Genomic DNA, 13,750 nt, shown 5'->3' on the forward strand with positions numbered 1-13,750 from the left:
TTATTTCAGTGTCCGAGAGCGGCTAAAGCCGTCGGCAAACGGCCGGTGCTTCCGAAAATCAACACTGTGCGCGCAGATCATTGTGTTGCTAAACGCACAGAAACGATGCCCCTTATGCATGCGGTAGTGTGCTTCAGCGTGATATACGGGATCGCAGCGCTCTGCAGCGAAAGTTGTTGGCTGTATCTGACTTGCAAATCCCACAGTTTGCGAAATGGATGGGAGTAAAATTCATATGTTAGCTTCGTGTTGTTCTGTCTGTAGGAAACTAAATAGAAACTTCAATATTTATATTATTATTCGTTATAAGGCAAAAAAGAAAGCTTCATGTCCAGTCAGTGAGGTCATCAGTTTAAACAAGTCCCATTACAGACAATGCGATAGAAAGTGTGACGACGTTGGTTTGTTATATTCTCATAAACTTCCTGAATGGGTAGAGCAGGGCGTGTGAATTCTGACATATTAGCTCGGGTTTTCCTCAATTCGTGGGATGTGGTGAGGCATAGCACCTGCAAGTCTTCGGCAATGTGTTGACACCAGTGCAATTCCGAGAGATTTCCCAACAGAAGTTCTTACGGGCAGCAGTCACGTGAGTAACCCGCTTCTTGTGTCTCTTAAGCCAGGGTGCTACAAAAGTATCCTTTAAAGCCGTGCTAGCCACGAGAGATCCTGAAGCATTTCGACAAAGCCCATAGGTTTTCCGGTAGATTCAAGCACGAAGGATGGCCACTACTATGTTCCCATTAACGGCGTGGGAAATGAGCTCCATTTATACACCCAGATATCTTTCCACCTACTGTAAGGTGACGGCCGGTATTGTGCCGAGTTAGGCTTGTAAACATAGAATACAACAAATGCTGGATGAGAAAATTCTGCAGACTTTCCCTGTGTGCAAGAAAAGAAAGGAACATCTTCACTTGTCACTGTGGGAAACCGTGGAATTTGCTCCCTCCCTGCGGTAATTTCGAGAAGTGTTCGAGACAGATTGTAGTCGGAGTTGGCTTGGAGTGTGGAGGTGTCGATTTTTGGGCGAGCACACGGCTGCTGCCAGTGACTCTTTCGTTGGACAGTTGCTCTTCGGTGTATGGCTGCAGTCTGTCGCGCCTTTAGCTGTTTTCGAGTGGTTGCGTTTTGTCTTTGCATTACATAGCTCGCAATTGGCGAGTCTGGTTTGGAACTCGTGATTACATAGCTCACAATTGGCGAGTCTGTTTTGGAACTCGTGACTGCATTTTGTCGTTATTTTTTTTATCGTACTGGGACCGAGAGGTGATGCTGTCCAGTATGTGCGCATTTTGCGAGTTGCCTAGACTTTTGAAAATGCATTGCATATCAATCAAGTTTTCCAGAGAGCATTCAGGTGCCTTATGTACAGATACAGTGTTCATGAATTCGAATATTATCACGTTGCTGATCCACAGACACCCCATTAACTGTTACCATATTCATATAAATTAGTATATTTGAAAATAATATTTCTCAGTCCATCATAACCTCCCACAACATTCTGTTGAAGCAACCCCCCCTTTTTCATTATTATTATTTTTTTTTTTTTTTAAGGAAGAAAGAAATATCATCAGTGGATTCTGCTCACTAAGTTGCAGTCTCATTGTGACGGTGTTTCCATGTTATGCAGGTGTATAACGAGAAACATATTGTTTTCTTTTCATCATCAAAGGAAGCTTTCATTTTTAATTATATGAATTTAGTTAATTGATAATGAAATTTCAGTTAGCACATAGCAATGTGAATAATCATCGTCTTAACAGAGTACGATTGTGTAAGATTCTGTCTGCGCATAGGTTTTTTGATGTTTTGCGAACTGAGTTCGCGAGTGTGGGAGGCAGCTTGCACTAACGACTGCTGAAGCCTGGTCGACTCACACATGCACACATAACAGCAGAGCAAGCTGCAACTTAACAAATTTATAACAGCTTTCCACGTAAGATAAAAATTATTTTATCATTCTCACAAGTGCAACGGATCCAGGAAAGCTGTCACTGGCTCACTCTTGATGGAGCCACTGTGGTGGTTATGTGGGTCCCTGGTCACGTCGGTCTGACACGAAACGAGGCCGCCGAGGCTGCAGTCCTCGTACCTCAGCTCACTGGTTCTTCCACTCCCTCCGATGATCACTGCGTTGCCGCCTGTTTGCTGGTGGTGTCACCACAGGACATCTCTTCATGGGAACAAGCTCCGGGTTATTAAGCCTCCTCCAGCAGCTTGGACGACATCCTCTCGTCTCTCTCGCCGTGAAGACATCATTTTAACTAGGTTGCACTGTCTTCATAGCCATCGTAATTTGTTAATTGGTGCGCCCCCACCACTTTATACTCATTGCACTCAACCTTTGAAGGTCCGCCATTTCCTGACGCAATGCCTTTTTCTTCCGTCTGAGTTATCGGCCGTTTTAGAGAAAGACGCGCGGGCTATCAACTGCGTTTTACTTTTTATCCGTCGTAGCTGTATGGCGAAGGCCACTTAATTTTTTCGTTCCTGTTTTTTGCTGTCTTCTCTTCCGTCGATTGGGATTAATGTGTGGTTGTTTTTAACTCCTCTCTTTGTCACCGGCCGGAGTGGCCGAGCAGTTCTAAGCGCTTCAGTCTAGAACCGCGCGACCGTTACGGTCGGAGGTTCGAATCCTGCCTTGGGCATGGATGTGTCTCATGTCCTTAGGTTAGTTAGGTTTACGTAGTTCTAAGTTCTAGGGGCCTGATGACCTCAGCTGTTAACTCCCATAGTGCTCAGAGCCATTTTGAAGCTCTTTTTGTCTTCGTGTTCTACAGTTCTGAATGGGCGCGTATGACCCTATTTGTTTCTCCGCCCTAAAACAAAATAAACATTTAAGTGAAACCCGAAGGAGATTCTTACTTGGTCGCTGTTCCTATTCAGTTTCAGCATGTGAAATGCAAAACTTGAAACAAGAAAGTGAAAACTATGTCACTACTTGTACACAGCAACTGCGTCACTTTGCAATTCTGCGTCCGTGCTCGTTGCACTATATCGACCGTGAAGATGTACAATTCACCTTTGAGTCGCACGATCTCGTGAAAGCGTTAATTGTAAACATGTTACTAATTGACATTTAATTCCAATGAACTGTACCAAGAACGATGCGTCTTTTATCGATACTTAGCGTGTCGTTGCATTGAAACGACATACTTTGATAATATGTTAGTTACAGTAATCGTTTAACCACCAGCATAACGTTTCGCGTCGTTTTACAACAAATCTTACAGTTAATGACGGGTTTTTGAGAGATCCTAAATTTGCTGTTGCTTAGAAACGGTATGTGTAACGTACACTGAAAAGCCAAAGAAACTGGTACACCTGCCTAATATGATATAGGACCCCCGCGAGCACGCACAAGTACCGCAACACGACGTGGCAGGGACTCGACTGATGTCTGAAGTTGTGCTGGAGGGAACTGACACCACGAATCGTGTAAGGCTGTCCATAAATCCGTAAGAGTACGAGAGGGTGAAGATATCTCCTGAACAGCACGTTTCAAGGCATTACAGATGTGCTCAATAATGTTCATGTCGGGGAGTTTGGTGGCTAGCGGAAGTCATTAAACTCAGTAGAGTGTTCGTAGAGCCACCCTGTAACAATAATGGACGTGTGGGGTGTCGCACTGTTCTGCTGAAATTGCCCAAGTCCGTAGGAATGCACAATGCACAATGGACATGGATGGATGCAGGTGATCAGACAGGATGCTTACCTACATGTCACCTGCCAAAGTCGTATGTAGACGTATCAGGGGTCCCATATCACTTCAACTGCATACACCCCACACCATTACACAGCCTGCACCAAATTGAACAGTCCAATGCTGACATGCAGGATTCATGGATTCATGAGGATGTCTCCATACCCGTGCACGTCCATCCGCTCGTTGTTGTTGTTGTTGTTGTTGTTGTGATCTTCAGTCCTGAGACTGGTTTGATGCCGCTCTCCATGCTACTCTATACTGCAGCCTACATCCTTCAGAATCTGCTTAGTGTATTCATCACTTGGTCTCCCTCTACGATTTTTACCCTCCACGCTGCCCTCCAATACTAAATTTGTGATCCCTTGATGCCTCAGAACATGTCCTACTAACCGATCCCTTCTTCTAGGCAAGTTGTGCCACAAACTTCTCCCCAATCCTATCCAATACCTCCTCATTCGTTACGTGATCTACCCACCTAATCTTCAGCATACTTCTGTAGCACCACATTTCGAAAGCTTCTATTCTCTTCTTGTCCCAACTATTTATTGTCCATGTTTCACTCCCATACATGGCTACAATCCATACAAATACTTTCAGAAACGACTTCCAGACACTTCAATCTTTACTCGATGTTAACAAATTTCTCTTCTTCAAAAACGCTTTCCTTGTCATTGCCAGTCTACATTTTATATCCTCTCTACTTCGACCATCATCAGTTATTTTGCTCCCCAAATAGCTAAATTCCTTTACTACTTTAAGTGTCTCATTTCCTAATCTAATACCCTCAGCATCACCCGACTTAATTCGACTACATTCCATTATCCTCGTTTTGCTTTGTAGATGTTAATCTTATATTCTTCTTTCAAGACACTGTCCATTCCGTACAACTGCTCTTGCAAGTCCTTGGCTGTCTCTGACAGAATTACAATGTCATCTGCGAACCTCAACGTTTTTATTTCTTCTCCCTGGATTTTAATACATACTCCAAACTTTTCTTTTGTTTCCTTTGCTGCTTGCCCAATATACAGATTGAATAACATCGGGGAGAGGCTAGAACCCTGTCTCACTCCCTTCCCAACCACTGCTTCCCTTTGATGCCCCTTGACTCTTATAACTGCCATCTGTACAAATTGTAAATAGCCTTTCGCTCCCTGTATTTTACCCCTGCCTCCTTTAGAACTTGAAAGAGAGCATTCCAGTCAACATTGTCAAAAACTTTCTCTAAGTCTACAAATGCTAGAAACGTAGGTTTGCCTTTCCTTAATCTTTCTTCTAAGATAAGTCGTGAGGTTAGTATTGCCTCGTTACTATTTGAAATGAGACTCATCCGTCCAGGCAACGTGTTTCCAGTCATGGACAGTCCAGTGTCGGCGTTGTTGGGCCCAGGCGCGGGATAAAGCTTTGTGTCGTGCAGTCATCAAGGGTACACGAGTGGGCCTTCGGCTCCGAAAGCCCATACCGAAAATGTTTCGTTGTATGGTTCGGACGTTTGACCCTTGTTGATGGCCCAGCATTGAAGTCTGCAGCAATTTGCAGAAGGGTTGCACTTCTGGCACTCTGAACAACTCTCTTCAGTCGTCGTTGGTCTCGTTTTTGCAGGATTTTTTTTCGGGTGCAGCGATGTCGGAGATTTGATCTTTTACCGGATTCGTGATAATCACGGCATACTCGTGAAATGGTCGTACGGGAAAATCCCCACTTCATGGCTACCTTGGAGATGGTGTGTCTCATCGCTCGTGCACCTACTATAACACCACGTTCAAACTCACTTAAATCTTGCTAACCTTCCATTGAAGCAGCAGTGGCCGATCTAACAACTGCGCCAGACACTTGTCTTATATAGGCGTTGCCGACCGCAGCGCCGCACTGTGCGTGTTTACATCTCTTAGGACTTTCATGTACATACCTATACCAGTTTCTTTGGCGCTTCAGTGTAAAAGTTTTTGTGAACAAGATCATCATGAAAATTCGTTTATATTATACGACAAAATATGAAATTTGTATGAGATTCCTCACTACCACAGACAATCGGCCCAGGCCCGAAACTAATAACAGTGAAAGAAATCACACATTGAATAAGTGTGGCTGGTTGCAATATTTTATTCAGTGATAATTAACTTCCGATTTTTTGCACGCCCAGGAGACACTCTTCTAGTTTTCCCCCTCCGCTTTCTGTTGATATACAGAAGTGGTAACATTGAGATACTTGATGAATTTGATTTTGTATTTCGTCCAAAGTAATATTCGTTTCAGTTTTCCTTTGATATATGCTGGGAAGTGTCTGATAATAGTATTTTACCCATTATTAGTATTAAATGTACCATATTTACTATTTGCCAGTTTATTGCATAATATTTGATGGCGAGATAAAAGATTTTCCCTATTTTAACGCCATCTGTAACTTAACAACGTTGGATGGGTTCTTTTGTTTACACTATCAATAGCCTTTGTTGTTTACACTACCACTAACTCATTTTGAGTCCATAGCTAGTTCAGGTCGACGGTTGGTCTGGGCAGGGTCGGTTCGAGAACATTATTCCACACAAGTCACGTATCACTTGTCATCGCCCTCTTTCCTCAGACATTAGTTACCTTTGCCGTGAACTTTTGCTCATTCTTCTCAACGTGCACCGAGTTGGGTAGCAGTAGATCCAGTGAGGAGATAACGAACGTAGTTATGCCCACACAGTGATTCTTATAAATATAACTAGCTTCTTACCCTTATCTTCATGTGTGTACGCCTATGTCATATACACACATTTTAAGTTTTGCGTCATCCCGGTTCCCAGAACTCCAGAAGATGAATGTGAATGTGAATGTGAATATTGTATCACAGACACAGTTCCTTTGACAGTTCAGAGGTGTCACTAAACCCGCTCAAAGATGTAAACAACAATGTATAAGCAGCGCCTGTTAGACGGAGGGAGTCCGACAGCCGATCAGTTCTAGTCATTCCACCAGGAAAGAAGTACACGGCTCGTCACGTCTGTAGTTCAACCACGCCTAGACCGTCATTACCGCGGTTCGATCGCGTCCGCATTGTTAGTTTCTGCCTGAAAGAGCTCTCAATAAGGTGCGTGTCCAGGCGTCTCGGAATGAACCAAAGCGATGTCGTTCTGACATGGAGGAGATACAGAGAGACAGGAACTGTCGATGACATGCCTCGCTCAGGCCGGCCAAGATCTACTACTGCAGTGGATTACGCCACCTACGTATTATGGCTCGGAGGAACCCTGACATCAACGCCACCATGTTGAATAATGCTTTTCGTGCAGCCACATGAAGTCCTGTGTTACGACTCAAACTTTGTGCAATAGGCTACATGATACGCAACTTCACTCCCGACGTCCATGCTGAGGTCCATCTTTGCAACCACGACACCATGCAGTGCAGTACAGATGGGCCCAACAGCACGCCGAAAGGACCGCTCAGCATAGGCATCACGTTCTCTTCACCGATAAGTGTCGCGTATGACTTCAACCAGACCATCGTCAGAGACGTATTTGGAGGCAGCCCTTGCAGAATGCTCGCCTTAGACGCACTGTCCAGAGAGTGCAGCAAGGTGGAGGTGGAGGTTCCCTGCTGTTTTCGGGTGGCGTTATGTGGGGCCGACGTACGCTGCTGGTGGTCGTAACGGCTGTACAATACGCGAATGCCATCCTCCGACGGATTGTGCAACCATATCGGCAGCATATTGGCGAGGCATTCGTCTTCAAAGACGACAATTCGCGCCCCCATCGTGCACATCTTGTGATTGACTTCCTTCAGGATGACAACATCGCTCGACTAGAGTGGCCAGCATGTTCTCCAGGCATAAACCCTATCGAACATATCGAACATGCGTGGAATAGATTGAAAAGGGCTGTTTATGGACGACGTGACCCACCAACCACTCTGAGGGAACGTGTGGAACAAGAGATGACGAAAGGAGTTAGGAGCAGACAGAAAAAGAGAGAGGAATGGGAGGAGATGAACACACAAAAGGGGAAGGAGGAAATGGAAAGAGGGATGGGAGAGGAGGAGGATACAGACTGAGAGAGGGGTGAAGAGGGGATGGAGGGAGAGATGGGGGAGGAGAAGACGTGATCAATATTCACCTATCAAATAAAGTTTTCCATTACCTTGGTTGCGAGAGTTCCGGAACCTCTACGGAAAATTGGAATAGAGATTAACATAAACATCATTTCCGACCTTTTTATTGCTCTTGAAACCACACATTGCATTTTGTACCACTCTACAGCGAGACCTTCAGAGGTGGTGGTCCAGATTGCTGTACACGCCGGCACCTGTAATACCTAGTAGCATGTCCTCTTGCATTCATGCATGACTGTATTCGTCATGGCATACTATCCACAATTTCATCAAGGCACTGTTGGTTCAGATTGTCCCAGTCCTCAATGGCGATTCGGCATGGATCCCTCAGAGTCGTTGGTAGGTCACGTCGTCCATTAACAGCCCTTTTTCAATCCATCCCAGACATATTCGATAGGGTTTGTGACTGGAGAACATGCTGGCCGCTCTAGTCGAGTGACGTCCTTATCTTGAAGGAAGTCATTCACAAGATGCCCCTTCTCGTTATCCATTTCCTCCTCTGCGTCTCTTCATCCAACCTCTTCTCTCCTCTCTCTCTCTCTCTCTCTCTCTCTCTCTCAGGGTGAGTTACCTAACGTTACCGCTGGATATATTTTGTAAACCACATCAAATACTGACGAACCGATTCCACAGACCGAACGTGAGGAGAGGCGCTAGTGTAATTGTTTAATACAAACCATACAAAAATGCACGGAAGTATGTTTCTTAACACAAACCTACGTTTTTTTAAATGGAACCCCGTTAGTTTTGTTAGCACATCTGAACATATAAACAAATACATAATCAGTGCCGTTTGTTGCATTGTAAAATGTTAATTACATCCGGAGATATTGTAACCTAAAGTTGACACTTGAAACCTCCGACGTTTAGTTGCCTGTTGTAACAAACACGGGCCACGGTCGGCCAGCAGCATCTGCAGGTACATGTTTACGATGACGACTGTGTTTACGAGTGTGGCTGTAGTGCACTGTTGTGGTTTGGTCTAGCTGTCGCAGTGTCCGCATGTAGCGCTTGCTGCTATTGTTATTCTGTATTCATCTCCGCATGCAGACCAACTGTAGTACACCGTGTTACCAGATGTCTGTGATAGTGTAGTGTTGTAGGAACTGTGACCATAGTGTATTCGAACTCTGAAAAGGCGGAGATGATACTCATCTATGTCGAGTGTCGACGAAATGCAGCTGAAACCTGCAGGGTGTATGCAGAACGGTACCCGTACAGAGAGCATCCAACGTGCCGCGCATTGCAAAACATCTACCGCCAACTGTATGCAACAGGTATGGTCGTGGCACGCAAACGGGTCCGTAACAGGACCGTCACAGCAGAAGCGCGTGCAGTTGGTGTGTTAGCTGCTGCTGCCATGAACCCACACATGAGTACACGGGACATTGCGAGAGCCGGTGGACTGAGTCAAAGTAGTGTCATGCGCATACTGCATCGTCACTGCTTTCACCCGTTTCATGTGTCGCTACATCAGCAATTACATGGTGATGACTTTAATCATCGAGTGCAATTCTGTCAATGGGCATTAACAGAGAATGCGTTGCAGTTCTATCTGTTTACCGATGAAGCAGGTTTCACAAACCACGGGGCAGTGAATCTACGGAACATGCATTACTGGTCCGTGGACAATCCTCGCTGGCTGAGACAGGTAGAGCGACAGCGGCCGTGGACTGTAAATGTATGGTGCGGAATCATTGGCGACCACCTCATTGGTCCTCACTTCATTGCAAAGGCCCAAACAGCTGCAACATACATCGCGTTTCTACAGAATGATCTGCCAACGTTGCTCGAAAATGTCCCACTGGAAACGCGTCGACGTATGTGGTATCAGCATGATGGTGCACCTGCACATTCCGCAATTAACACTAGGCTGACCCTTGACAGGATGTTCGACGGGCGTTTCATAGGACGTGGAGGACGCATAAATTGGCCAGCCTGTTTTTCTGATCTTACACCTCTGGACTTCTTTCTGTGGGGTACGTTAAAGGAGAATGTGTACCTTGATGTGCCTACAACCCGAAAGGATATGAAACAACGAAAGTATTGTGGCAGCCTGCGGCGACATTACACCAGATGTACTGCGGCGTGTACGACATTCATTACACCAGAGATGGCAATTGTGTGCAGCAAATGTTGGCCACCACATTAAACATCTATTGGCCTGACATGTCGGGACACACTCTATTCCACTCAGTAATTGAAAACGGAAACCACGTGTGTACGTGTACCTCACCCCTCATGGTAATGTACATATGTGTCAGTGAAAAAGACCAATAAAAAGGTGTTGGCATGTGGGCGTAATGTGCTGTTCCAGTCTCCTCTGTACCTAAGGTCCATCACCGTTCCCTTTGGATCCCTACGTAAATCGGTGCTCTCCGATACACACGATCGAACAGCGGAGGAGTGGTACTCAATCGTCAACTTTAGGTTACAATATCTCTGGATGTAATTAACATTTTACAATGCAACAAACGGCACTGATTACGTATTTGTTTATATGTTCAGATGTGCTAACAAAACTAACGGGGTTCCATTTAAAAACGTAGATTTGTGTTAAGAAACATACTTCCGTGCATTTTTGTATGGTTTGTATTAACCAATTACACTAGCTCCTCTCCTCACGTTCGGGCTGTGGAATCGATTCGTCAGTATTTGATGTGGTTTACGAAATATATCCAGACCTCACCCCTCTTCTCTCTGCAGTTCCTATGTCATCCGATTCTCACCCCCAAGCCGGCCTCAGCGAGATGATGTACCAAGTTCAATTAAAGTGGATCTAGTGACGAGGAGGAGATGTGGAAAATATATGTAGAGATAGTGAGGTGAGAAGTCGTGGGATTGCGATATACGCATGTACAACGTAGAAAAGGGCAGTGTATTTGCGGAGATGTCTGTACTCTGGTGATCCATGTGAAAAGGTTTCCGATGTGATTTTAGCCGCACGACAGGAATTAACAGACATTGAATGCTAAATAGTAGTGGGAGCTAGACGCAGGGGACATTCCATTCGGGAAATCGTTTGGGCCATCAATATTCCGAGATCCACATTATCGATAATGTGCGCAGAATACCAAATTTCCTGTATTAACTCTCACCACAGACTACGCAGTGGCTGACAGGCTTCTCTTAACGGCCGACGGTAGCGTTTGCTAAGAGTTGTCAGTGCTAAGAGACAAGCAACACTGCAGAAAACAATGTGGGACGTACGACGAACGCATCCGCTAGAGCAGTGCGGCGGAATCTGGCGTTAATGGGCTACGGCAGCAGACTAGTACCTTTGCTAACAGCACGACATCGGCTGCAGCGCATCTCGTGGGTTGCAATCATATCGCTTGGACGCTAGAGGTCTGGGAAACCGGCGGCCTGGTCAGATGACGAGAGATGATGGGAGAGTTCGAGTGTGGTGACGATCCCACGAAACTCTGGATTCAAGCTGTGAACAAGACACTGCGCAAGCTGGTGGTGGCTCCATAAAGGTGTGGGCTGTGTTTACATGGAATGGCCTCGGTCCTCAGATCCAACTGAACCCATCGTTGACTGGAAACGGTTATGTTCGGCTACTTGTTCTCAAAGAACGATGGAATTTGTGTGGATGACAGCGCGCCTTGTCACCGGGTCACAATTTTTCAGTGTTGCTTTGAAGATCATTCTGGACAATTCGAGCGGTTGATTTGGCTTCCTAGATCGCCTGACATGAATCCCATCTAACGTTTCTGGCACATAATAGAGAGGTCAATTCGTGTACAGACTTATGCATCGAGAACTCTTTTGCAGTTATGGGCGACTCTAGAGACAGCATGGCACAATATTTCAGTAGGGGACTTCCAGCGAAGTGTGTCCACGCCACGTCGCGCTGCTGCACTGTGCCGGCAAAAGGAGGTCGGACACGATGTGAGGAGGGAAGTGTCCCGTAACTAACTACCTGAGTGTACATTAGTGTAGAGAATTTTCCTTATATATAGCCAGGATGAAAAACTGGAAAAATGAAAACTAGACGTACGAAAGTGTACGATAAGAAACAGAAACATTCCCGTAAACATAGGGCCGCAAATGAGCCTTTTGCGAGGTAATTTCGATTGTATGGTTAGTAGCCTCCACTGTCTTCAATACGAAATACTGTCCTAGTTGGTAGAGTTCTATTTGAAACGTAAACTTTCAATGTAAATAAGTTATATAAAACTGCAACCAGTCACTTTTTTGAATAATTATGTTTTATTCCATGAATCGGTTTTAGAACCTTTTCATGTTCATATTCTGATGATTTTTGGAAGTTACATCACTATTTCTAGCAAAATGCTGGGTGCTGGCTTGCGACAGTATGGGCGGCCATCCACCACGGCTAGGTGGGAAAAATTGGTTTTTAACTGTCCTGAGGCTAAAATCCGCAAAAAAACCATCAATCAAAACCAAATAGGATTATTAATTTCCGTGTGATTGGAATATGTCCAATATCCTGTCCACCGTTTTCTGCAACAAGTTGAAGCCGACAAACAGCATGTTCCACGACTGATAGAAGTATTTCCGAGGTCACGTTCAGAATGTTTTGCGCAATGCGTGCCTTCAATGCAGCTAAGTTTGCAATCGGAACACTGAGCACATCATCTTTTAGATAATCCCACAGCCGGAAGTCTCAGAGAGTAAGATCAGGTGATCGAGACGGCCAGGCTGTAGGGAAATGGCGGCTGACAATTCTAGCATTTCCGAAATGGCGCTTCAGCAGCTGCTTAACTGGATTTGCAATGTGCGGAGGTGCGCCATCTCGCATAAAAATGATCCCATCCACCAAGCCACGCTGTTGGAGAGCTGGAATGACGTGGTTGCGCAAAAGACATTCATTGCGCTTACCAGCGACGGTAGAGGTAACAGGATCGGAAGCACCTGTTTCTTCGACAAAATATGGCCGTATGATAAATGATGCCGTAAACCAGCACCACACAGCGACCTTTTCAGGATGAAGTGGTACTGGTTGATTTGCGTGTGGATTTTCCGTTCCCCATATTCGACAATTCTGTGCATTTTCAGATGGAAGTCATCCAGGTGTGGCTGGTGGCGCACCGTACGCTGTGGACTGTACAGTGATTACAAAACGTCGAGTATCATGTTCGATGCGGGACCTGAGAAATCTGCTAGGGGCGTCCCCTTGCTTCTGATGAATGTTTATTTTGCAGTAACAGCAATTTTGAAGTAAATCTTAAGTTGTTTACGTTATTATAATTCATTCGTAGACTTACAATTAGTCCTTTTCCTTACATTGCTTTTTGCTGTAGGGCACGACTACATCAAGAAACCTTCGCCACAGTCAGCGTATATCACATGTACAGCATATGAGTAAATAATTTCAAATGCGAACATTTGTCTGAAGATGGTCCTGTCGGTTCGAAACCGGTGGAAGTCCTGTGTAGTAATTGGCTAAACTAGTTTAATTGCAGATTCCGTATCGTACGGATTCCAGGGAAGAAAATTGATTTCTAGTATCCATAACCATACATTTAATAAAAAAATTGGACGTATGTATGTACGTGTGTATGGTGTACATTCCACATCTCCTCCTAAACCACTTGTTCGATCTCGGCCAAAGTCCGGACGGAACCACTGTGGGCGTCACAACCACCAACCTCTGAAAGGGTTGGGAGTGAAAAAGGAACATAGCTCACGGCACGCCAAAACGGGAATGAATTTTGGAACACGTATTATGTTCGAGTATAATGACTTTTCTGGAGACTAGAAATCTACTCTGTAGGAATCAGCATGGGTTTCGAAAAAGACTATCGTGTGAAACCCAGTTCGCGCTATTCGTCCACGACACTCAGAGGGCTTTAGACACGGGTTCACAGGTAGATGCCGTGTTTCTTGACATCCGCAAGGCGTTCGATACAGTTCCCCACAGTCGTTTAATGAACAAAGTAAGAGAGTATGGACTATCAGACCAATTGTGTGATTGGA

General features: G+C 45.1%; 2 protein-coding genes across 3 annotated transcripts in view; both read left to right on the plus strand.

The window, feature by feature from the left end:
• Window positions 1-13,750, plus strand: part of LOC126292139 (uncharacterized) — a 670,252-nt gene that overhangs the window by 381,701 nt on the left and 274,801 nt on the right. The gene's annotated exons all lie outside the window — the stretch shown is intronic.
• Window positions 1-13,750, plus strand: part of LOC126292140 (uncharacterized) — a 383,319-nt gene that overhangs the window by 232,615 nt on the left and 136,954 nt on the right. The gene's annotated exons all lie outside the window — the stretch shown is intronic.

The sequence above is a fragment of the Schistocerca gregaria genome, chromosome 9 (genome assembly GCF_023897955.1).
Source record: "Schistocerca gregaria isolate iqSchGreg1 chromosome 9, iqSchGreg1.2, whole genome shotgun sequence".
Lineage (NCBI taxonomy): Eukaryota > Metazoa > Arthropoda > Insecta > Orthoptera > Acrididae > Schistocerca > Schistocerca gregaria.